At 38.0% G+C, this 24406-nt stretch overlaps 1 long non-coding RNA gene across 1 annotated transcript; it reads left to right on the forward strand.

The window, feature by feature from the left end:
* The first annotated feature begins 436 nt into the window (after window positions 1-436).
* Window positions 437-22972, forward strand: LOC123383500. Its single transcript, XR_006593305.1, has 3 exons — window positions 437-1281; window positions 14534-14599; window positions 22068-22972. It is a non-coding gene; the product is annotated as an uncharacterized LOC123383500 (long non-coding RNA).
* Window positions 22973-24406: the final 1434 nt, after the last annotated feature.

Raw genomic sequence — 24406 nt, forward strand, 5'->3', positions numbered from 1 at the left:
TAAATACTGAAAAAATGAAATTGTTTTTGTAGCAGATTCATCCTGGCAATGCTAACTACATAGCAAATTGAGACTACTTGCCTCACATTGCAAACACAGTGAGAAAATGTGTCCATGTTGGTATTAATGCATGAAAGAATCATGGCCATCTTGGATTACACTTAACACAAAAAAAGAAAAAGGCAAAGATTTACAACAGTTTTAAAGCAAAAAAAAAAAAAATAGCCCTATGAGGTCCAAACGACATACTCAAAATGTCTGACAAATAGGGGCTCCTAGGAGTTGTGGTTATAAATAGTTAAGATTAGATACAGTTACACTAAGAGTGAAGTTCATTTGAAATCTTAAAAAAAATTTCTTGCTAATCCTCACATGGTACCAATTATAGTTAACATTTGTGTTCATTGGTTGCATTGGATTACTTGTTATCCAAGCGTAGCAGCTGCTCCTTACCATATATTGTTAAGGATTTTAACTGGCTGTCTTCAACTTCTACTCTTTCTTGACCGTTCTTAACAATTCTCTTGGTAGTAATTTTTCTGCCGCTAGCAAATTTAGTAGAAGTTGATATAGATTTGAAGCCGCTTATCCCATTGTCTTTGCAGTCTAGAAGTGCAGAGAAGCTCAACATGGGTTTTTTTTGTTTGTTTTGTTTTTGTTTTTGTTTTTGTTTAGTTCATCATGTTTTAGCAGGCTGTTGGAAGGAGTCCTCTTTTATAGTTTTAAGGTCATCTATGTGGGGCCCGGGACTCGGGAGCTGGCAGCCGGCTGCAGCCCGGGTCTCCCCTCTGTTTCCTTTTGCACTGCTCTGCTGATGTTTCTCAGAATGTATTCTCATATGCAGCATTACTTTGTGCATGCTATTCCTTTAAGCGGAAAATTGCACCCTCAGAATCTCCGAACCTCTTAGCCTGGTCTGGTGACCAGTCTTCGCGTTGGTCTCGAGTAAACCACGCCTCCTTGGTTTTTACACTTATGTGTTCCCTCCCACATGGACTCGTGTAAGCAATAAATTGTATTGGCCGCAATACTGCCTGACTTAGGCTGTTATAAGAAGCCTTGCAGCCCCTACCTTGATTTCTCCGGGCAGTAGTTCCTAGAGCCGTGAGCCACCTTATAAAAGTCCATTTACCCTGCTGGAGGGATTTTATGGAGAACCCCCGAGACTTCATGGAGAGAAGGAAGGTTCTAGCAGAGACTAGTCTTTAAAGCCATCTCCTTTAAGGTACCAGGCATGTGAGTGCAACTGTCTTGCAGCCTACCAACCAACCCAGCTGCTAAGTAAGTACCCAAATCATGAGATACAATATGGTCTTTGTTGTGTTAAGCTTTAGAGATGGTTTGTTACTTTGCAACAGATAGTGGAACACCTGGCTAATTTGTACTCTTCCTTCCAGGGGTAGTTTAGGCATTGCCTCTAAGAAACATCGGATTTCCCTTTTTAATTCCCTTTTCCAGTGTAAGTTAGGTGCAGATCATCTTGGCCCCCATGCCATATTATACTTCATTCTGCATTTCTGGGTTTGTGCTATTTGTCTTCTAGACTACGGTCTCCTGGAAGGTATGTGTTAGTCTCTTTTGTGAGAGGAGCTTATCTCGGTAGTAGGCGCACAGTGGCTATTCAAAATAAATTGACTAAGTCACAGAATTGCAGGATCGGGGGGAACTGTAGATGCTATTTAACACAACCTTTTTTTTTTTTAATTTTTAAAAATGTCTTGTTTGTTTTTGAGAGAGGGAGACACAGAGTACGAGTGGGGGAGGGGCAGGGAGTGACAGAGACAGAATCAGAAGCGGGCTCCAGGCTGTGAGCTGTCAGCACAGAGCCTGACCTGGGGCTTGAACTCAGGAACTGAGAGATCATGACCTGGGCCGACGTCGCACGCTCAATGACTGAGCCACCCAGGCGCCCCCCGCCCCCCACAATCCAGTCTGATCTACAAATATTTGTTCATCCAGCCTGTGTGGAAAGCCCCCTCACTTGATGAGAATTTACTATGTCCTGAAGCAGCTTCACCCGTCTTGCAACAGATCAGATTGTTAGCACGTGCTTGTCAGTTTCACTCTTGCTTTTGATCACGTTTTCATTTCAGCTCCTCTCAGGAGCCATGTTCGTGTGTGCTCACCTGTGCACTGTAAAGTTTTTTTTGCTAGCCTTTTTAATATTTGTGTCCTGTATACCTATAACTGTTTAATACACTTGAAAATTGTTGTCTTAGATGGATTTTATTGTCGCCCACTGGATGTGTTGCATCCAGAGGCAATTTAATTTAGGCTCTTAGCTGAAGGACCAGTAAAATGTACTGGTTAAGAGTTTGGGCTCTGGAGTCAGAAGTCTCGGGCTCACCTTCTGACACTATCACATGTTAGCGATTATGTGAAAACAGACAACTCATTTGATCTAAGTTACTGGTTTCTTATCTGAAAAATAACGTCCTTGTACGTGTGTTGTGAACATTAAGTGATGTGAGGGTACCTGGGTGGCTCAGTCGGTTAAGCGTGCAACTCTTGATTTTGGCTCAGGTCAGGATCTCACGGTTCGTGAGATGGAACCCCGTGTGGGACTCCACACTCTCAGCATCCCCCCATCCTGACAGAGTGCAAGGCAGGCTGTCAGCATGGAGCCCGTTTGGGGTTCTCTCTCCCCTCTCTCTCCCCCTCCCCTACTCATGCGTGTGCTCACATGCTGTTTCTCGAAATGAATAAATATAAACAAAGGGGGTGACTGGGTGGCTCAGTAGGTTAAGCATTTGACCTTGGCTCAGGTCATGACCTCATGGTTTGTGAGTTTGAGCTTCACTTCGGGGCTCTCCTCTGTCTCCTCCTTTCTCTGTCCCTCCATCACCTGCACATGGGCGCTCTCTCTCTCTCTCTCTCTCTCTCTCTCTCTCTCTCTCAAAAATAAATATTAACAAAAGAAAAAAAAAAATTAAGTGACATTGTGCACATAAGTATTGCTTAACCAGAACCTTAAATATCAGATACTTAGTAACTATTAACGACTGGTAACTATTATAGCAATGCCGTGCTTGACCAAATTAAGCATTCTTTTTCATATTGAGCATTAGATAACTACCTTCTATGTTTTGTTTCGTCTTCCTTATCTGTTTGGCTCACTTTTGCTTGGCCACTTTCCCTATAAAACTTCATAATAGTGGCATTCAATTTTTTAAACCTTACCTGCTTTGATGGCAGACAATTCAAATTTGTAAATAACCCCATCTATACACAAGATGGTAGATGCTTTCATCAAAACCTTAGTCACATGGGGCGCCTGGGTGGCGCAGTCGGTTAAGCGTCCGACTTCAGCCAGGTCACGATCTCGCGGTCCGTGAGTTCGAGCCCCGCGTCAGGCTCTGGGCTGATGGCTCAGAGCCTGGAGCCTGTTTCCGATTCTGTGTCTCCCTCTCTCTCTGCCCCTCCCCCATTCATGCTCTGTCCCTCTCTGTCCCAAAAATAAATAAACGTTGAAAAAAAAATTTTTAAAAACCTTAGTCACAAAACCATTTGGAATCAAAGCCTGTGTTTCACGTGCAAGAGAAAAAATTGTAGTACTGTATAGACAAGTCCATGATCTCATTTCATTGGTCATAAAGTCCAAATTCATACCATAAAGAATTGAGATATTATTCTCTTGATTTCAACCTCACTGTGTGACTCATCCAGAACTCGGCTTCCTCTTACATAAAACTGGTAAAAAAAAATTCCTGTTTACCTCTCGGGGTTTCTGGTTTTAATTTTTTTTAATTTATTTTTGAGAGAGAGCAAGAGCGAGCGCGCACATGAGTGGGTGGTGGGCAGAGAGAGAGAGAGAGGGAAACGCAGAATCTGAAGCAGGCTCCAGGCTTTGAGCTGTCAGCACAGAGCCCAATGGGGGTGGGGGGTGTAACTCTCATGAACTGAGAGATCATGACCTGAGGCAAAGTTGGATGCTTAACCCACTGAGCCACCCAGGTATCCTCCCCTCAGGGTTTCTGTGAATATCCGTGAGATGAGGTCCTTGAAGGGCAGGTATTAGGGTAGGAGAACGCTTCCTCTCCACTCCCAATATTTCCTTCCCGGTAAAAGGACCTCCATTAGTGTAACACACGTGGCCTCTATTCCTTACTCATTCTTCACTGGGGATGGGTTAGGAGTAAATCATTTGGTGATTTTTGGATGTAGAAATTAAGCATGCATCTCGAAGCCCTTTCCTCCGCCCTGCCTCCTTGGGAGCAGCTGCTTACAGGGAATATGGAGACTGCTCTGTTCTTCAGTGACTGACTGTTTTTCTAGGTCTAACCCTGCTAAGTGGTTAATGTATAATTAATTCTTTGATTCAGATTATGATATGTCCTTGGCTTTAGAAACATCATATTCTTGAACATGTGTCTTATGAGAAATGAAGTTCATATTTTGGTATCTAACTTTCTACTAGATCTACATAGGACAATACAACTGGCTCAGAATTTGATCAGGAAATAGGTATTTTATTTATGCGGCTGCCTCAAAGACTCCAAAAGCAAGGCTGTAGTCCTTTTTTTTTAATTTTTGTTTTATTTTTTATTTTTTTAAAATTTACATCCAAATTAGCATATAGTGCAACAATGATTTCAGGAGTAGATTCCTTAGTGCCCCTTATCCATTTAGCCCATCTCCCCTCCCACAACCCCTCCAGTAACCCTCAGTTTGTTCTCCATATTTATGAGTCTCTTCTGTTTTGTCCCCCTCCCTGGTTTTATATTTTGTTTCCCTTGCCTTATGTTCATCTGTTTTGTCTCTTAAAGTCCTCATATGAATGAAGTCCTATGATTGTTGTCTTTCTCTGACTGACTAATTTCAGTTAGCATAATACCCTCCGGTTCCATCCATGTAGTTGCAAATGGCAAGATTTCATTCTTTTTGACTGCCGAGTAATATATATATATATATATATATATATATATTACATAATATATATATTGTGTATATATATATATACAATATACAATATATACAATATACAATATATATGTGTATATATATATAAAGAAGTTATATCCACATCTTCTTTATCCATTCATCCATTGATGGACATTTGGGCTCTTTCCATACTTTGGCTATTGTCGATAGTGCTGCTATAAACATGGGGGTGCATGTGTCCCTTCGAAACAGCACATCTGTATCCCATGGATAAATGCCTAGTAGTGCAATTGCTGGGTCATAGGGTAGTTCTATTTTTAGTTTTTTGAGGAACCTTCATACTGTCTTCCAGAGTGGCTGCACCAGCTTGCATTCCCAGGTTGTAGTCCTTTTTAAATCATGTTTATAGTTTCTAGCACTTAGCACAGTGTCTGGCACAGCATGTATTTAATGCCTTATGGTTGAATCCTTTTGAATAATATAACCTGCTATGCAAATAAATGGTAATATTTATTATTAAGAAAAACAGCTGTGCTACCACATTTGTAGATTTCAGATTTCCAGGAGAAGCTATTACCATGATCTAGTTAATGTCCCAGGAAATTTATATAACTATTGTCTTAACCATTTAGGGCTATTATAACAAAATACCACAGACCAAGCAGCTTTTACACAACATAGTTTTTTTTTTTCTCACAATTCTGGAAGCTGGAAGTCTGCGATCAGAAAGCCAGCATGGTTGAGTGAGTGACTTCTTCTAGGTTGCAGACTTCTTATATCTTCATATGGTGGAAGGGGTGACCTAGCTTTCTGGGCCTCTTTTTTTTTTTTAATTTTTTTTAAATGCTTATTTATTTTTGAGAGAGAGGGAGGCAGAGCGTGAGCAGGGAAGGGGCGGAGAGAGAGAGGGAGACACAGAATCTGAAGCAAGCAGGCTCCAGGCTCTGAGCTGTCAGCACAGAGCCTGATGCAGGGCTGGAACTCACAAACTGTGAGATCGTGACCTGAGCCGAAGTCCGATGCTCAATTGACTGAACCACCCAGGCGCCCCCTGGGGCCTCTTTTTATAAGGGAATTAATGCCATCCATGAAGGCTTGGCCTTCATGATTTATTCACCCAAAGATTTCTCATCCTAATACCATTACCTTGGGCATTAGGTTTACAAAATAAGAATTTTGAGGGATGGGGACACAAACATTCAGAGCACAGAAATTATACACTATGTTCCAGAAGTTTTGTAAACTAGAGCCCAGTCTTCCTGCACATATTACAAATCAGAAAATTTAGGTACAAAGCAGTAATGCAATTTACTTATGCTTTCACAGCAAGTTTATAGTCCCGTTTGGAGTAGAATAACAACTTTAGACCTCTATTGGCTAATCTGGGTTCTTACTATGAAATTTTGTAGAATCAGCTTCCAAATGACTAAATGTAGATGCCAGACTTGTTTACAAGTCCCTTTGTTGAACCTGAAATAGTTGGATATGTTCTGAAATCTTTGAATCACAAAGTCATTGAGCAGTTTAGATGGAGGAAGTAAGAGACTATCACAAATAAAAAGGAGGTGTGAAGTTTTTGATTGTTATCAGAAGAGTAATTACCAGCAAATTGCCACATTTATAGAGTTAGCAACAGATGTGTGACAGCTGGGTTAATTGAACGTCTGGTGGGCCCTTTTCTGTATAAGACAATTCCATGTGCATAGTATGGAAAAGAAAGCAGGTGTGACCAGTCAGTTGTCAAATGAAGAGAATAAATCTCACTTGGAGAGTGCACTGATGTACTAAACTTGTTTGTATTTCTTAGCTTGCAAGATAATCTAGCCATCGATTTTTGTTGGTGTGGTGATAAATTTTACACCCAGCGAGCACCGATTAATATAAATGTATATGGCAAAGAGTTTCCTATTTCTCTCTTTTATGTGAAGGCTCTGCAGAATGCACGTTGATGTGAATTCCTGACACTATACCCCCATCTCAGCACCACTATGTATATGGTCCTGAAGTCAGCAAGCCTGGTACTTCCACAGACATGGGCTGCCAGAATATTCACTAATTCTTGACACATGTAAGAAAGCACAGGACTGACCGGAGACGAGAAATCCAGTCGCTGCCTGTGTCACCCAATAGTAAACTGGGAACGAATGAATCGTTGATCTCTCTGGCCTTCAGTCAATTCCATGTGTCCAGAATGAAATGATGGAATTAAATGATCTCTAAGTCCCTTCTGTGGTTCAATCTCATTACAGGAAAAAACAAACGAACAAACAACCCGGTGTTTTAGCAATTTTAAACAATCATATGAGATCTCTAAGACAACAAACGATTGATGCCATTTTTCTGTGATAACAAATCTATCAGAAGCATTCTGTAAGCATTTGTTGATGGGCTGCCTATCTTGTGTAAACTGTTGAGGATGAAAAGTAGAAGAAAGTGCTTAATGCAGCCGTGAGGGTCCCTTTCGTTTCTCCAAATACATGTCATCCGATCCTATGTGTGGCATTAGTTCGTGTAATTTCTATTGGCTGCTGAGTGGAAGGTGGCTACAAGGGTTTGTTCAAGTGTGGGCGATCCATAGATTTTGAAGTTGCTGAATCCAGAGTTAGACCTCTGTCACGTATTAGCTCCACGCATAGCCCCCAGCCCTCTCAGACGTCATTGACACCTCTTTGATCTTAACTTCTCCATGCCCCCATCATAGGCTCAGGACCCACTGAGTAAGGTGGCTGTCTATTTTGCTCTCCCCTCGGCTAAAGCAAGGCCCCACAGTGAATATTATCATCTCATTCCCCTACTGCGCTGGTGGAGTTCTCCAATGTGTAGCCATTCGGTCTTCTTTTCTCCTCCTGTCCCCTTTCCTGTCCACACATGTCTACCATACCTCTGCCCCAAATATAGTTACTCTGGCCAAGAGATTCAGGGTTAAGTACTTTTCGAATTTACTCTCTTCACAACTCTTGTAGATTCCCACTCCTGAAAACAAAGTCAGATGTATAACTTCTGTGTGCAAAACTCACAGCCAATCCTATAGTTCCCTTCCAACTGTCCCAGAACACCCAATATTTTCCTGTATTCCACCTGTTGCATGTGGTAGTCATGAAATCAAGGGGGACTGCTCAGAGGAAGCTGTCTTTAGCTAGGGTTTGCAGAAAGGGGCAGGATATCTGCAGAGATGGAGAGAAAGGGCATCTAGCAAAAGGCAATAGTGTAAGCAAATGCATAAGAGAGCAGACCATTGGTTCTCAAATTTTAGTGTGCATAAGAAAAACATGGGGATTTAGGGGTACCTGGGTGGCTCAGTTAAGCGTCTGACTTCGGCTCGGGTCTGATCTCACTGTTTGTGAGTTCGAGCCCGCATTGGGCTCTGTGCTGACAGCTCAGAGCCTGGAGCCTGCTTTGGATTCCGTGTCTCCCTCTCTCCCTGGCCTCGAGCTGTGAGATCATGACCTAAGCCGAAGTTGGATATTCAACCGACTGAGCCACCCAGGTGCCCCAATATGGTCTATTCTTACACATATTGGGATATACTATAGGTTCCTATACCCCAAAACGTATCATTTGACTTAATTCAATTGATCGACTATTTACCAAACATCTCGTACGAGCTGTTACTCTATATAGAATAGCGGCTCTCAAAGTGATCTTTGGACCAGCAGTATCGGCATCACCTGAGAATTTGTCAGAAATGAACATTATGGGGCTTCAACTCAGACCTAGTGAATCAGAAAGCTTTGTGTAACGTAGCCGACCTGTACCTTCACTGTTCGATCCTCTCGGTTGAAACCAGTGTTTTAAAAATAAGTGGAAAGAGATTCACTTCGTAATTGAATTTAGCAAAATAAAAATAAAGAGCTGATATGTTATAGAGCTGATCATGTCTTTATTCACACTGGTAAAAATAGTAAAGATTTTGGAAATTGTTTCCTTAGGAGATATTACCTCATTTAGCTGTTTAAACCAATGGATATGATGGCATGATTTTATTTTCCTGTGAATATGCAAATTACACGTTTGTTACTATTTTCTCAGCATAATTGTAACTAATCTGTGGAAATGCAGTTTTACTTTAGCTGAGAGCAGTGGTTTTTACCCTTTGATACACATTAGACCCACCTGGGAAGCTTTTAAACGTAGATACCTAGATATGCCCCTTCCTCTCATTCTGATTTAATTGGTGTACATTAGGGTACCAGCATTAGGTATCTTTTAAGAGCTCCTCAGAGGATCGTTATGTGCAGCCAAGTTTGAGAACCACTGGCCTAGAGTTTTCTACGTGGCTCTTATTTTGCTTCAACCTCTAACCTCTGTTTCAAAGTAGAGGTATCCTTAAACAATGTGACATTAAAAGTGTCCACAGAAAAAGAATTCTACAAAAGCAGCAGTGGTTATTAGGTTAAGAAATTATAATTCAGACCTCTTCCATTGGACAATCAGCGGATGATTTCATATTCTTTGGTGGTAGGGATCTGGACAGTAGAGTCCTTGAAATCAAGGACGATGTCTTGTCACTTAAAAAAAAATTTTTTTTAACATTATTCATTTTAACATTATTCATTACTCTGTTGACCAGAGAGACAGAGTGCAAGCAGGGGAAGGGCAGAGAGAGAGAGAGGGAGACACAGAATCCGAAGCAGTCTCCAGGCTCTGAGCTGTCAGCACAGAGCCCGACGTGGGGCTCGAACTCACGAACTGCGAGATCATGACCTGAGCCGAAGTCGGACGCTCAACCGACTGAGCCACCCAGGTGCCCCTCTTGTCACTTTTATGTCCTCACTGCCAGGCACAGAATAGACACAAAGTATTTGTTGGATAAATAGAAGGGAGGTAAGGGAGGAGTGAGCCAATTAACCAGCAAGTATCTGTGTTCTTATCTACTGTCTTCAAATACTATTCTAGGATTGTGTTCTTATCTACCATTTTCACGTTTGGTCAAGGATTGTGAGTAAAGCAAAGAAATAACAAATATGTTCCTGTACTCAGTTTACAATTTTGAAATAAGATAAATATATATTAAAAAATACGAGGTAGGTTATACTTTGCATCAAAAATATAAAACTTAAGTGAGATTGGATTTTGTAAGAGGAAGAGTTTATAATGGGTTGCAGCAATCAGGATGAACTTCATAGAGAAAATGGAACTTGAGCTGATGGGTAAAGTAAGTATAATAATCCAGTAACGAAGAACATTATGAGCAAAGATGCAGGAGAATTTTCAGAGCTAAAATTGAAAAGATAGGTTTGGGCTAGATTTTAGAGAGTCTTGGATGCAAATTAATGTATTGGAAATTTTGGATTTTGTCCTATAGATGAAAGAAAGGCATCAGTGTGTTTTATCGGTTTTCATTTTAACAGGACAGAGACCTGACAAAAATAGTATCTTAGACTATTATTCTAGTGATAGAATAACTAACAGGTAGACAGAGTTTGGCATTGATGATGTCTGAGGCAAGTTATATGATGGTGTTAAAGGTACTTCATTGAAAATCATGCATGGAATTATGTCATGATAGTAGGAACAGACAGGAAAGGACAGATGGAGAATTTGTGAATAATTGCAATAGCAATATATATATATATATATATATATATATATATTATATACATGCAATATATATGCAACATATATATATGCAATATATAATGTATATTGCATAGCACATAGCATATATATGTATATATATGTATGTGTGTATATATGTATATATATGTATATGTATATACACATATACATATATATATTAGGAATATGTATATTGAATGCCTAATATGTGCTAGGCAATAGGCATTGAGAATACATACAGGAGTGATGTACATTATTTTTATTTTTATAGTTTATTTTTGAGAGCGAGAGAAGGAGAGAGAGAGAGAGAGCATAAGCAGGGGAGGGAGAGAGAGAGAGAGAGGGAGACAGAGGCTGTAAAGTGGGCTCTGTGCTGACAGTAGAGAGCCCAGTGTAGGGCTTGAACTCATGACCTATGAGGTCATGACCTGAAATGAAGTCCGATGCTTAACCAACTGAGCCACCCAGGCGCCCCAGATTTTTAAACAGTTGTTACAACGTGGACATCCTTGGCTTCCACCAATCTGAGCTCATGAAGTCCTGTAGGTTGTACCAGTGTTTACTGACTATCAGTTCTAGACTAAGCAATGAATAAAACAGTCTGTGCCTTCATGGAACTTACGTATGTAAAAAAGAATGTTTGGTACCAGAGTATTTCTCAGTGGGGAAAAGGTAGCCCACCTAAAGTTGTGATGCTAAAAATGGTCCTCTGGGCAATCAATACGTAGAATTAGAGTTGACCCCTGAATAACCAGGGTTTTAGGGGTACAAACCCCCCATGTAATTGAAAATCCACATACAATTTTTGACTCCCCCAAATTTTACTAATAGCCTACTGTTGACCAGAAGCCTTACCAATAACATAGTCAGTTAGTTAACACATATTTTGAATGTTTCTATGTATCATGTTGTATTCTTAAAGTAAGCAAAAGTATTAGAGAAAAGAAAGAATTTATTAGAAGAAAGTATTATTAGAAAAGAAGGTATTATTAACAAAGTCGTAAGGAGGATAAAATATATTTATAGCACTGTACCTTATTTATCAAGAAAGATGTATACATAAGTGGGCCCACACATTTCTAACCCAGGTTTTCCAAGGGTCAATTGTAGTTGGATCACTCTTTGATTATATTGAGTTTATCTCTCTTTTTTATTTTGCAGTAAACTACCACTTTTGGTACGTCCTCTATGGCTCCTGTGGCATTTGAAATTCCATTCTTTGCATAGATTGGACCTATTTAATACTTGAAAGCTCATAACAGACTAATCACACTCTAGTTGCAAACACTTCCCAAATCTAAGTTGTGCCACACATGACAGGGCCACCAGGATTTAGTCATCTTTGAGGCCATGTCATGGCAATCATTATAACAAGATTTTGAGATTGAAGGGGAGAGCGAGAGAAGAGGCACACCGAGTTGGTACAAGTTTACTGTTTGCTACAGAAGAGAGGTTTTTTTTTTTTTTTAGGTCAAGTTTTTTTCAGACCTAATGATTGCACATTTGCATAATCAATGGGATCACCTTTGTAGTAAATCCTTTCTGCTTGTTAAAATGTCTGAAAACACCAGACTGACCATTTTTCAGACTGTTTCTTAATCACCTTTAATCAGGTATAATTTTTCAAATCATTCATTAAAAGTGTGATCTGTTACACAAAGGACATTCTTAATCATTAAATGCTGGCAAAATGAAGTGTGTTGTTGAAACACTAGGGAAGGTCAATTTTTCAGAGTACCAACATTTAAGACCGTTTTATTGTGTAAGACTTCTGTTTTACAAACAAAGAAAAATAACCTCTAATTTTTATCTTATAAAAATAAGGATTCATTTAAAAAAGTACTTTGAAGATAGGTAATTTAAAAATTTTCTGTAAGAGCACTCTTATATGTACAAGAAGACAACAAAATGTCAAGTAATTATTTCATCTCAACACTTTTTTCTAGCATCGAACGCTTTGTCTATAATTTTCTATCTCAATATTTTAGTTAAAATTATGCCTAAAGCATTTTTGTATGCCCCAAAATATTATTCTAAAATATAGTTATAATAGGTATACCATTCTTTGACGATTTCTGTACTATAGGATGTTTAGATTGTTCTTATATATGGCATGTTGTAAACCATACTGCCATAAACAAAACTCACTAATTTATAAAAAAAAATTTGCATTTATTTTACCCCAATAAATAAATATTTATAAGGCTTCTTATACATTTTATTATCCAGGAAGAGTATACCTGTCTATATGGCCACCAAAATAATATAGTGAGTATCTGTCTCACTGTATTCTTACCAGAATTGAGTATTACAACACGGAAAAAAATGGCTATCATTTTTGTTTCTGTAAATGGGCAAACTAGGTGCCCAGACTGACTCCCTCACAGAAAACAAATAAAAACACTTTATAAATCTTGAATACATCCATAAGGTGAAAAGAAAATAAGAAATTATCATCCAGTGACCAAATGAAGGTAGAGACCTAAAGAAGCTAAGCAGCTCTCCAAAGCCAACGTTTACCTTAAGAGCATTTACCGAACCTAACAAATTTGTTACACACAGCCCTCTGGAGGTCAGGGAATAGGAGACAAAGCCCCTGGTCCACCTAAGACAGAGAATCTAACAGGAGATACTTCCACAAAGCTTGGATCCCAAAGGGCCATACTCACAGTTAAAGGTTTAACTAGAAATAAATCTGTTCCTTATCCATGAGACTTCAAAGAAAACTATACTATCTGCTATGAACATTGGTGGGAATTTGAGGTAATCCTTCCTTGAGATTTTGTAACAGCAAGCTAACCCTCAAATAGTTTTATAGCCCAAATTGACAACACGTGAGTGCCTGGAAAACCTAAAGCTGAGTATTTACTTGAAAGCCAATCCAGACCGTTGGTTCCTCCAAGGGCCTGACAGATCCAAACTCCTATCCTTTCTTGATGGAACCCACCTTTTATCCCAAGCACATGATAATTTCCACAGATAGAGGTCGAAGGAAAATAAGGGGAAAATAATCATTGAATTCAAGAGGAAAAAGTCACCATGAGTAAGAGCCAGTAGAAACAACAGACAGAATAAGATCCACAAAACTTAATCTGTGTAACTATCAAATTCAGAAGTTTTCTCTATTTCAATAAACAAAGAATTAAAAATGTGAGTAAAGAACAAGTGGGTGGGAAAATAAACCATACAGAACCCATAGAAATGGAATATGTTATAACTGAAACTGAAAACGTAGTGAATGGCTTTAACAATGGGTTACACAAGGGGTGCCTGGGTGGCTTAGGTGGTTAAGTGTTCGACTTCGGCTCAGGTCATGATCTCACAATCTATGAGTTCGAGCCCCACATCGGGCTCTGTGCTGACAAATCAGAGTCTGGAGCCTGCTTCGGATTCTGTGCCTCCTGTTCTCACTGCCCCTCCCCTGCTCGCGTTCTGTCTCTGTCTCTCTCTCTCGAAAATAAATAAACATAAAATTAAAAAAAATGGGTTACACAAAATTAAATAGATATTTAGTGAACTCTAACAAATAACTGAAGAAAACATACAGCCCCAAAAGATAAAGAGATGAGAAATAAAAGAGTGGTTAATGGACTTGTAGGACAGACTGAGAAGATCTACTATACATTTAAACAGATCCAAAAGGAGAAGAAAAAGAGTAACACAGAGGAAATGCATGAAGACACAACGGTTGAGCTTTTTGTAAAACTATTAAAAGGCATCAATACATGAGGCACCTAGGTGGCTCAGTCAGTTGAGCATCTCTTGATTTCAGCTCAGGTCATGATCCCAGGTTGTGGGATGGAGTCCCTGTGTTGGGCTCTGCACTAAGCATGGAGACTGCTTGGGATTTTCTTGCTCTCTCTCTCTCTCTTACACTCCCTCTGCCCCCGCCCCCACTCATTCACACTCTCTCTCTAAAAAAATAATAATTAAAATTAAAAAAGACATCAACGCATGGATTCAAGAAGCTTAACTAATCTCAAGCAAGATTTAAAAAAGAAATCACCTAGAATATTATGTTGAATTTATAGAATTTTGAAGAAATCTGAAACTGACAAACTGAAACTCTCTTCCGAACAAAAACATCTTTCAGGCAGAACAAATATGACCCAAGATGGAAGGTTGGAAAAGCAAGAAGGAATAATGAAAAAGCAACATGGTAAGTCTATAGGTAAAAATAAACATTCACAGAGTATTTAAACAATACTAATAATGACGCTTTGTGGAACAAGAAAAGATAAAACTAAATAGTAGATAATAATAGCATATAAATCAAAAGAAGTTTGATCAAATTAGATCAGGCTTATGGGGTGCCTGGGTGGCTTAGATGGTTAAGTGTCATGCTCCTGATTTGGGCTTGGGTCATGATTTCACGGTTTGTGAGATCGAGCCCCACATCAGGTTTTGTGCTGACAGCATGGAGCCTGCTTGGGATTCTCTCTCTTTCTGTCCCTGCCCTACTCATGCTTGCTGTCTCTCTCTCTCAAAATAAACATTTTTAAAAAATGGAAAAAATTAGATCAGCCTTAGAGTATTATAGGGCTCTTGTGTTATTCAGTTTGGGGGGTAAGTATTGAATAATTTTGGAATTTCAAATGATATTGTATAGACAGCAGTTTGATCACAATGTGTTTATGTTAAAAATCAATAAATAACTATGAAAACCCCATATATTTGGCTGGGGCGCCTGGGTGGCTCAGTTGGTTAAGCGTCCAACTTTGACTCAGGCCATGATATCACGGTTCCTGAGTTCCAGCCCCGCATCAGGCTCTGTACTGACAGCTCAGAGCCTGGATCCTGCTTCAGATTCTGTGTCTCCCTCTCTCTCTGCTCCTCCCCTGCTTGTGCTCTCTCTCTCTCTCTCTCTCTCTCTCTCTCTCTCTCTCTCTCAAAAATAAACATTAAAAAGTTTAAAAAGAGAAATATAAAATTTGAGTAATACTATAATTAGTAGATATATTGATTAATTTAAATCTTCCTACAAATAAAATTCTATGCTTGCACATTTTTTATAACGAGTTCTACCAAATATCTAAGGAACAAATTATTTCCATCTTCTACATACTCTACCAAAGTATATAAAAAGAAGGGATACTTCCTATTTCATTTCCTGAAGCTACCATAACTTTGATACCAAGTCCTCACAAGAATACCTGAGGAAAATTCTAGAACGATGTCACTCTGAATATTGATGAAATTCCCAAACAAAATATTAATAAGCAGGATCCAGCAATGGTTATAAAGGGAAATACAGTATCTGTATCACATTGAGTTTATTCCAGAAATTCATGACTGGATTAACATTAGAATTAATGAATTCTGGATTAACAGAAGGAATTAATATAATTCACAACATTAATTTCAATGCAAATCATTGCAAATAGAAATGTTGATAAAATTCTTTATCCTTTGATGGTGGAAATTTTTAGCAAACTAACAGTAGAAGTGAATTCCTCTAATAATGAATACCAAATTAAAACTTATGGTATACATTATTTCATTTTATTCTTTAGAATAAGACAACTGTTCTTATAATTACAGAGAATGGTCATTCTTTTATAAACATTATTGTCTCTGTAGAAAATTCAAATAATTTAGATACGTATGTTAAGAATTATAGAGCGTGCAATGTTTCTGAATTCAAAGTAAGATACTGAAATGCATTCATATACTCCACTAAAAACACAGAAAATGAAAGGAAAAGGGAAATATACCTTCTGATGCTATTTAAAAATATAGTGCTGAAGAATAATTTTAACAAAATCATGTAACCTTTATAGAAAAAAATGTAAAAATGTATTAAATGTATTAAGACTTTAAATGCCATCAAATGGTAACTTAAATGCATATTAAGAAATTAAGAGAACCAGGAGCACCTGGATGACTGAGTTGGTTGAGCGTTTGACTTTTGATTTCCACTCATGTCATAATCCGAGGGTCATGGGATTGAACCCTGCATTGGGTTCCATGCTGAGCATGGAGCCTTCTTAAGATTCTTTCTCATTCTCCCTCTGGCCCTCTCCCCAGCTTGTGCTCTCTCTCTAAAAAAATAAAACAAGAGAACCAGAAATGGTCGATAAGGTTAGAATAGCAAATTTTATAAATCTATACTTTGCCTCCTTTCTCCTTTTAGTTTTTTAAATGATATGTCCTATAAAGTACTAATTATAAAAATACACTTTTGGATTTGTTATATAGATGAAATATGTGCAACAAGAACACATAAAAAGAAGTAAGAGGGAATAGGTGTAATGGTTTTATATCCCACAGAAAATAACATAGTACAAATATGAAACGGATTCTGGTAAGTTACAATGTGTATTTTAAGCCATAGAACAACCACCAAAAGAAAAATAAAAAATATTTTTATGAAGTATTTAAGGGAATGAATATATCACACTAGGAAATAATAGTCCATGAAAAACAAAAAAAGCAGTAAAGGAGGAACAGAGGAACAAAAAAGCCAGTCGACATATAGAAAACAAGTAAAACGGCAGATGTAAATTGAACGTATCAATAATAACATTAAATGTGAATAGATTAAACAACCCATCAATAGATGAGTGGATAATGTGATATCCATATCTATATAAAATGGAATATTACTCAGCCATAAAAAAGAATGAAATCTTGCCATTTGCAACGACATGGATGGAGCTAGAGAGTATCATGCTCAGCAAAATAAGCCAGTCAGAGAAAGACAAATACCATCGGATTTCACTCATATGTGGAATTTAAGAAACCGATGAAAAAAAGGCAAAAAAAGAGACCAACCAAAAATTAGATTCTTAACTATAGAGAACAAATAGATGGTTACCAGAGAGGAGATTGATAGGGGGATGGGTGAAATAGATGAAGCGATGAAGTACCTTAATGAGCACTGTTGAATCATTATATTTTATACCTGAAATTAATATAACATTGTCTGTTTTTTTTCAATATATGAAGTTGATTGTCAAATTGGTTTCCATACAACACCCAGTGCTCATCCCAAAAGGTGCCCTCCTCAATACCCATCACGCACCCTCCCCTCCCTCCCACCCCCCATCAACCCTCAGTTTATTCTCAGTTTTTAAGAGTCTCTTATGCTTTGGCTCTCTCCCACTCTAACCTCTTTTTTTTTTCTCCTTCCCCTCCCCCATAGGTTCCTGTTAAGTTTCTCAGGATCCACATAAGAGTGAAACCATATGGTATCTGTCTTTCTCTGTATGGCTTATTTCACTTACATCACACTCTCCAGTTCCATCCACGTTGCTACAAAAGGCCATATTTCATTTTTTCTCATTGCCACGTAATATTCCATTGTGTATATAAACCACAATTTCTTTATCCATTCATCAGTTGATGGACATTTAGGCTCTTTCCATAATTTGGCTATTGTTGAGAGTGCTGCTATAAACGTTGGGGTACAAGTGCCCCTATGCATCAGCACTCCTGTATCCCTTGGGTAAATTCCTAGCAGTGCTATTGCTGGGTCATAGGGTAGGTCTATTTTTAATTTTCTGAGGAACCTCCACACTGTTTTCCAGAGTGGCTGCACCAGTTTGCATTCCCACCAACACATAACATTGTTAACTGCCCTGGAATTTAAAAAATCCAGTCACAAGGTAGGGATTAGTATCCTAAATTTAAAAGAACAACAACATCAACTATATGCAGTCCACAGGAGGTACACTTTAGATTTTTTTTCCTGTTAATTGTTAGTATTTTTATTCTTACAGTTATTCTTTCAAGTCTTCTACTTTCTTTAGGTTTTTCTCTTCCTGTCTAACACATTGAGATCGGTATTTACATCATACATTTTTGTTTTTTTCTCAATTCTAATATGTGTGTATGCCTATAAATTCCTCATGAGCACACCTATAACAATCCAGTAACTTTGAAATGTCACTTATCTCTTGTTCCAAAATGTTTCCTAATTTCCAATGCAATATTATATTAACCCATGCATTATTTAGAAGTGTAGTCCTTAATTCCCAGATATTTTATTTTTGTTGTTGACTAACTTAACATACTGAATACAAACATGTCAATAGCAAAACCATGAAAAAGATCTATCCTGCAACCATAAAACAGTTGGAGTGGCTATACTAATAAACAAAAAAAGAGCTTAAAACAAAATATGTTACTAGAAATAGAGACCTTTTATCATGACAAAAGACAATATGTTAGGAATAAACAGTAATTTTAAACACAGTGTTAGGTTCTGAATTGTGTTCCCCTTCAAGATTCATATGTTAATGACGTAACCCTGACTGGCTTTGGAGATCTGGCCTTTAAAGAAATAATTTCACTGAGTTATAAGGATGAAGCCCTAATCTAATGTGACTCTAATCCAATGTGGCTGGAAGTGGAAGAGATCTCAGAGACGTTCAAAAACAGACAAAAGGCCATTGAACACACAGGAAGAAAGTGGCCAGCTGTAAGCCAATTGAGAGGGCCCTCCTTGTAGCCTCTCACATCTTGGACTTGCAGCCTCTAGAACTGTGAAATAATGAATTTCTATTGTTTCAGCCACCCAGTCAGTGGTATTATTTTGTTGTAGCCCTACCTGACTAAAACAAGTTTGGGTACTGTGAAGTGAGGTGCTGCTGTAACAAGTCCCTAAAAATGTGGACATGACTTTGGAAGAGGGTAACGGGTAGAGGCTGGAAGAGTTTTGAGGTGCATGCTAGGAAAAGGCTGGGTTGCCTTGAAGAGACTGCTGGTAGACATATGGACTTTAATGGTGATTCTGGTGAAATCTCAAAGGGAAATGAGGTACCTGTTGTTGAAAGCTAGAAGAAAGGCAAACCATGTTATACAGTGACAAAGAACTTGGCCACTTGGCCAAATTATGTTCCATTATGTTGTGGAGGCAAAAACTAATAGAACTGAAAGGACAAATAAATGAATCCACTGTTGTAGTTGGAGACCTCAACACCTGTCTACCAGTACTTGACAGACTCAGCCAGCAGAAAATCAGTAAGGACATGGTTGAACTGAACAACTCCATCAGTCAACTGGATGTAATTGACATTTATGGAATACTTCATCCAACTGCATCAGAATAAATGTTCTTTTCAAGCTCACAGAGCATTCACCGAGATAAACCACGGTCTCGGGCACAAAACACAGCACATTTAAAGATTATGAATCACACAAAATATGTTCTCTGACCACAAAGAAATTAAACAAAAAATCAATAGCAGAAAGATAGTTGGAAAACACCAAGTCTAGGAGATAAACAAAACACTTCAAAATAACATGCGGGTCAAGGAAGTCTCAAGAGAAATTTAAAAATAGTTTTGAGATGAATGAAAATACAACTTATCAAATTTGTGGGATGCAGTACAAGCAATGCTTAGAGGGTAATTTGTAGCATTGAATGCATATATTAAAGGAAATATCTAAAATCAATAAGCTTCTACCTTAGGAAACTGTAAAAAGAAGAGCAAATTAAATCTAAGCAGAAGAAAAATAACAAATATTAGAGAAGAAATATCTACTAGAGGGCAAGAGAGAGAATACCTCCTAACCCATTCTATGAGACCAGTAATACAAAAATCAGACAAAGTCGTTACAAGAAAGGAAAGCTAGCACCATTGTCTTTCGTGAACATAGATGCAAAAATATTAGGAAACGAAACCCAACAACATATAAAAAATTGCACACTGTGAATAAGTGAAATTTATTCCAAATATGCAGGCTGGTTCAGCATTTGAAAATCAATTAATGCAGTCGATCACATCAGCAGAGTAAAGAAGAAAAATCATCTGATATCAATAGATGCAGAGAAAGCACTGACAAAACTTCACAGCTATTCATGATAAAACCAGCTGGAAATAGAGGGAATCTTCCTTAACTTGATAAAGAACATTTACAAAAAGCTTTCAGCTAATATCGCATTTAACTATGAGAAACTAGATTCTTTCCTGCTAACATTAGAAGCAAGGCAATGTTGTCAATTCTCACCACTCTCAGTCAACATTGCCCTGGAAATCCTAGCTAATGGAATAAGACAAGAAAAGCAAGTAAAAGGTTTATAGATTGGGAAAGAAAAAAAATAAAACTGCTTTTGTTTGCAGATGAAATGATTGTCTATGTAGGATATCCCAAAGAATTAACAAAACTCCTGGAACTTATATGCAGTTATAGCAAGACTGTAGTATAACAAATTGCTTTCCTATATTGCAGCAGTTAAAAACTCAACACAACTTATGTATTACCTGGTTTGCTTTGCATATATTTTGTTGAGGACTTTTGTGTCTACATTTATGAATATTGATCAGTAGTTAATTTTCTTGGCATTATTTTGTCAGTTGTGGTATCAGAGTCTTATAGAATGGTATGGGAAGCCTTCTATTTTTGGAAGATTTTGTGAAGGATTGGTGTTAAGTTTTTAAATATTTGGTGGAATTTAGTACAGCCATTGAACCTGGACTTTTCTTGGTCTGAAGGTTTTTTATTTAATAATTTCATGCCTTAATATAGGTCTATTCAGATTGTCTATGCCTTCCTGAGTCAGTTTCAGAAGTTTGTGGGATATTTAAAATATTAATATGTTTTATGTTTTAGAACAGTTTTAGGTTTATAGAAAAATTGACTCGTATAGATTTTCCATAAACCCCCATGCTCTCCTCCTTCATAGTTTTTCCTATTATCAACATCTTGCATTCATGTGGTATATATGTTACCAGTATTGATAAATTATTATTAACTAAATACCATATTTTATATTATGGTTCACTGTTGGTGTTGTGCATTTTCTGAGCTTTGACAAATGTATAATTATGTGTATCTATGATTACAGTATTATATAGAATATTTGTGCTGCCCTAAGCATCCTATGGGCTCCCCTATTTAATCTCCCCTCCACTATCCCTGATCTATTTAATCTCCCCCTCTGCTCTCCCTGATCTTTTTAATCTCCCCTTCCGCTATCCCCCTCCGCAATACCACTGATCTTTTTATTCTCTCCATAGTTTTGCCTTTTTCAGAATGCCCTGAAGTTGGAATCATTAACTTAGGGATATGCATTTAAAATTCCTCCATATCTTTTTGCGGCTTGATAGCCAATTTCTTTTCATCCCTGTGTATTATTCCTTTGTATGGATGTACAACAGTTTATCCATTCACCTACTGAAGGACGTCTCGGTTGTTTCCAAGTTTGGGCAATTATGACTAGAGCTGTGGTAAACATTTATGTGCAAGTTTTATGTGGACATGTTTTCAATTCACTTGAGTAAATATCAAGGAACAGAATGGCTGGATCATTTGACAAGCCTGTGTTTAGATTTGTGAGAAACTACCAAACTGTCTTCCAAAGTGCTGTATCATTTTTGCATTCCCACTGGTAATAAATGAGAGTCCCTGTTGCTCTACATCCTTACCAGCATTTGGTATTGTCAGATTTTTGGATCTTAGCCATTACAATAGGTCTGTAGTAATGTTTAACTTTTTTTTTTTCACATATCTTTGTTAGTCATTTACATTTGTTGTTAGATGAATTGTCTAGCCAGAACTTAAGATTTTGTAAGAGACACACATACGACCTAGATGCTTTACATTAAGTAAAACTCCTTAATAAGGTTTCATTTTGTTAACAAAAACAGGTGAATATGACAGGGTGTTTTTTTTCTGGACAGGATTCACGCTTGGGTGCAACCCATGATCTGCACAGAAAATTTGCTATGGAGGGAAACACATTTCACCAGCAAAAGTACCGAATTTTCAGAAAATGATGGGCATTTATATAAACAAGTTTTACTGAGTAATTCCTCTGGTATTTTGTCTTTTAGTAAGACGACATACAACTATAAACACATTCTATGACTCTAAGACCTCACGTTTCTTTCATCCTTTGTATATGAACAAAGGTTTCTGGTCTATGTCTAACCCCAACTGTGTTGTATTGACCCCAAACAATAGATTTGACTAACATTCAGTCAAGTATAACAGAGATGTTTGGTTTTCACTACAAAATTTTATTAGCTTCGTTATCATCCCTGGACCAAAGAAATTACAATGCATTTACTATAGGTAGGAGTCAAAATAGTCACTCCACACCTGGCATCTTCTCATTATGAACAATTACCAGGAATATACTCCTCAGTATTTACATAAATTTCTTTCTCTGCACACCACTCCCTAACCTTTCATTTGCTTCTAACACTGAACCTCCTCTTTTTTGTTAAATGTGAGGTAAGCCTCATGAACATTTCCATGCACAAAGAGATCTAGAAAAGTGAACTACAGTCTTAATTAGCACCTCTGTAAAAACCATTGGTTTGCATTAAAGATAGTAAAAGTTCCTGAAAGCTGAAAATGATCTGTAGACAATCAAGCCTACACCTCCCTGCAGGATTACCTTTGAATAATTCTCCCACCAGCAGCCCTAACTCATTATCCATCATGTTTTATAGATTTCCAGAGAAGGCTTTTGAGACAACCTTGCAGTGTTAATGTTTAATGTTCCATAAACTATTGTCAGGATAAAATCCTCTTTTCTAACCTGCAGTTTTTTCTTATTTCCATTTAAATTCTCTCTGAAAGTGGCTACTGTTCATCAAGTTCATTTACATTCTGACAACTGTTATTAATAAAGGGCATGAGGCTATGTTTTCAACTCCGATGTCAATTTTCAGCTGTCATTTACCTGACCTCTCAGCAGCGTTGGCAGAGATGAATCACTCCTTCCAAGTTGATATTATTTATTCACTTGGCTTCCAGAAAACTACATTATTCTGTTTTTCTTTTATGTTTCTGTTGCATCACTAGCTGTTTCAACTGTATTATTTTCTAGATTCTCCTTTACTCCCACCTTCTAAAATGTTGGAGCACTGCTGGACTCAATCCTTAGTCCTCTTCTCTTCTCTAACTACATTTGTTCTATCAGTGATGTCATTGCTTGGCCTTAAATATAATCTCCACACTTAAGGCTCCCGAATTTATAGCTTCATCACAGACCCATTCCATGAGCTCCTGAATGATATATTCCACTGATTACTCGGCAGCTTAAATTTAACATTCTCAAAATTGAGCTCCTCATTTTACCCTCTTCCACCCAAACCGTCTTTTCCCAGTATTTCTCGTTATAATATATGGAGCTAACATTCTCCTGGCTGTCTAGGCCAGAAGCTTTGGAGTCATTCTTGACTATTTTCTCTCCATAACCCACATACAGTTTATTGTCAAGTCCTGTGAGCTCTTCTCCATAATGTGTCTAAAATGTCACCACCTTTTACCACTGACAACACTTCTACCCATGTCCTTAGCCGCTGTCATCTCTCACTTAACATTGTTACAACAGATTTCTGGCTAGTTCTCTTGTTTCTACTCTTGTCTCCTGATAGTCTGTTTTCCATACAACATTCAGACTAATCTTTCAGCTGTTAACTGAATTGTGTCCCTCTAAAATTCATGTTGAAGTCATAATCCCCAATGTGATGGTATTTGGAGATGAGGAATTTTGGAGGTAATTTGGCTTAGAAGAAATCACAATCGTGGAGCCCATATGATGGGATTAGTGCCCTGATAAGAGACATCAGAGACCTTGCTTCCTCTGGCTGTCTCTATCCACATGTATCGAGGAAAGACTATGCAAGGACACAGCAAGAAGGCAGCTGTCTGAAATCTAAGAAGAGAGCTCTGAGTAGACACCTACCCTACTGGCTCCTTGATTTTGGATTTCCAGTCCACAGAACCGTGAGAAATAAATTTGTGTTGTTTAAGCCACCCAATCTTTGGTATTTTGTTACAGCAGCCTGAGCTAAGACACTTCCTAAAAATATGTAAATTATGCCATGTAATTTTCCTGCTCCAAACTTTCAGATGACTTGCTATCATTCCTGGAGTCAAGTCCAAAGACCTTCCTATGACCTACAAGATTCTATATGATCTAGACACCTGCTACTTGTTTGATCTCATCTCTTAACCAGGATCCTCCTGGCTCGTGATAGTCCAGCCACTCTAGCTTCTTAACTGT

The sequence above is a fragment of the Felis catus genome, chromosome X, assembly GCF_018350175.1.
Source record: "Felis catus isolate Fca126 chromosome X, F.catus_Fca126_mat1.0, whole genome shotgun sequence".
In the NCBI taxonomy this organism is placed as follows: domain Eukaryota; kingdom Metazoa; phylum Chordata; class Mammalia; order Carnivora; family Felidae; genus Felis; species Felis catus.